The following is a 3,132-nucleotide window of genomic DNA, read 5'->3' as shown; positions in this document are numbered from 1 at the left end:
GATCAAGGACCACTTGCTTTCATCAAGGAACTGCTGCTGCTCGGAAATATCTTCAAAGCTTGGCTCTTATGGACCCTCGAACTGCGCACCGTCTATCGTAACACATAAGTACATACAAGCAAACAATACAATAAATAAGAAACATTACACTAAACAATATAAATAGAGTAAAACAACATTATAAAGCTACTGTATATGTCGCAAGGGTCACGTGAGCGCGAGAATCGATGAAAACGAATAAGTTATGGCTAAAACATGATTTTAGGGGCTTATTTGTAGAAGATTTGAAACTATAAGGGCTCTGGATAAAGAAACCGAGGGCTAGAACATAATTAAACCTTAGATCTAGGGTTTAGATTGCAAAATAGAGGGGCTAGGGACGGTGGGTTCTATTTTCGGAAAAGACAAGAGCCTAAACAGAAGAAAAAGGATCTATTCGCGAACACTTTTGGACTGCCGTGGACTGCGGGTTGATTTCTATGAAACTCAGGGACTAAAGCGCAAAATCGCCTCAGGTTGACCGGTATCTAGTTTACTTCCCATTGGATCGGGATCCAACAGCTGGGAGCAGCTGACGGCGCGGGGCGGCGGCGCTGAGTGCCGACAGCGAGGGGAAGCGGTGGCGGGCGGCGATGGCTTGCCGGAATAACGCGTATATGCGTGTCCGGACACGGCTTAGGCTAGGGTTTGGCCTGGGAGTAGGAGAGCGAGGAGAGGAGTGCATCTAGGGGCTCGAGAAGAGGAGGGGAAATAGGGGATAACCGGCCGGTGATGATCCTTACCCCACGGCGGAGTTTCGGCGACGGCTTGCGGCGGTAGAGAAGCGGAGGAGCGGTGAGTGGCCGAGGCATGGAGGCGGCGGCGGCGGAAGAGCTCTCGCGGCTTAGTGTTTCGGGCGAAGGCGGCGGCTGCGGCTTGGGGAAAACCTAGGGCACCAGAGCTTGTGGCTTTATAGGGCGGCCGAGGCGCCTTGGCGTGCGGGCCCAATACGCCACGCGGGCGGGGCGGCGCCGGATTGCGGCCGGACTTGGGCTTGAATCTGAGCCTGGTGCGGGGAAAGGGAAGGCCCCGACAAGCGGGACCCACCTGCTAGCGAGAGGGGGAGGGAAGGGAAGAGGTAGCAGGCCACGCGGGTGGACTGGGCCGGGGAGAGAGCCAGCCGCGCGCGGGGGAGGGTAGGAAAGAGGCTAGCTGGGCTGGGCAGCGCGGGGAGAGAGGAAAAAGAAAAGGCCGAGCCAGCTGGGCTGTGCGAAAGGAGACAAAGGGGAGGAAAAAGGCCGAGTTGGGCTGGGCCACAAGGAAGAAAAGAGAGAGGAAAAAAGAAAAGAGCTAGTGGGCCGGGCCCAATTAGAAAAGAGGGAGAAAAAGATCTGCATTCAAATGCATTTGAATTTGAATTTGAAATTTAACTTCAAATGGAAGACAAACATTAAAACAATGCAATACGGCATGAAATGCATGAAATCTATATTTTCTTATATTTCTTTTTATGGTTAAGTAAATTACTACTAATTCACGGTAAATGCTCTAAAATCAAAATGATGGAATAAAATTCTTATGGATCCTAAAAGAAATCTAGCAAAATTTATTTCGGTCTCTAATTTGAAAATTAGGGTGTTACAAACCTACCCCCTTAAAAGGAATCTCGTCCTCGAGATTTGGCTGGGCTAGCAGAGAGCTGGGGAAATTCTGCCTATAACTCGTCCTCTCATTCCCAAGTAGCCTCATCCTCTGCATGGTGACTCCACTGAACCTTACACATCCGTATCCTCTTACTCGTGGTGATTCTCTCCAATGTGTCCAGGATTTTGACCGGGTGCTCTGTGTAAGTCAAATCATCCTGTACATTCAACACCTCCAGTGGCAACTGTTCCTCTGGTACCCTCAAACACTTCTTCAACTATGATATGTGGAACATGTTGTGCACATCTGACAGTCGCGCAGGTAGCTCTAGCTGATAGGCTACCTCACCTGTCCGTTCCAAGATCTTGAACGAGCCAATGTAACAAGGTGAAAACTTTCCTTTGACCTTGAATCTGCGCAAACCTCTGATAGGTGACACTTTCAGATACACAAAGTCTCCTTCTTCAAAAGTTAACTCCCATTTTCAAGTATCTGCGTAACTCTTCTGCCTTGACTGAGCCACTTTTAGATTCTCACGGACAACCTGTACCTGCCGTTCGGCCTCTTTAATGATTTCAAGCCCGAACAACTGACTTTCACCTGTCTCACTCCAATATAATGGAGTTCTACACTTCCTACCATACAATGCCTCAAATGGTGCCATCTTCAAACTAGCCTGATAACTATTGTTGTACGAGAACTCTGCAAACGGCAAACTCTTATCCCAACTGCCTCCATGTTTTAGGGCAGAAGCCCTAAGCATATCCTCCAACACTTGGTTTGTCTTTTCTGTCTGCCCATCAGTCTGCGGATGATAAGCGGAGCTGAAATTCAACTTCGTGTCCATCGACTCATGCAACTTCTACCAAAACCGAGATGTGAACTGAGTACCTCTGTCTGACACTATCTTCTTAGGTACCCCATGCAAGCACACAATTCGGGAGATATATAACTCTGCTAATCATGCCCCTATGTAAGTAGTCTTCACCGGTACGAAGTGAGCTACTTTGGTCAAACGATCCACTATGACCCATACGGAATCATAACCATCTCGTGTGTGTGGCAATCCCACGATGAAATCCATACCGATTTCTTCCCATTTCCATTCTGGCACCTTTAATGGCTGTAACAAACCGGCAGGTCTCTGATGTTCTGCCTTGACCCTCTGACACACATTGCATAATGCCACATGAGCTACAACATCACGCTTCATGCCATACCACCAATATCTCTCCTTCAGATCCTGATACATCTTGGTATTGCCCAGATGGATAGAATAAGCTGAGTCATGAGCTTCCTGCAAAATTTTCTCACAAAGATGATCCACATCGGGCACACATATCCTCATTCGGAACCACACAGTCCCATGTTCATCTTCTGTGAAGTCAGGTACCTTGCGTGCCTCTATCATCTCCTTTATCTTCTGAATCTTAGGATCTTCAAGCTGACCCTTCCGTATCTCTTGCTCGAGAGTCGGCTCTACCTCCATAGTGATTCCTTCCGTATGAG

Source organism: Panicum hallii, chromosome 9 (assembly GCF_002211085.1).
Source record: "Panicum hallii strain FIL2 chromosome 9, PHallii_v3.1, whole genome shotgun sequence".
NCBI classification, from domain to species: domain Eukaryota; kingdom Viridiplantae; phylum Streptophyta; class Magnoliopsida; order Poales; family Poaceae; genus Panicum; species Panicum hallii.
The sequence above is the reverse complement of the archived record's forward strand: the minus strand, read 5'-3'. Positions refer to the sequence as shown.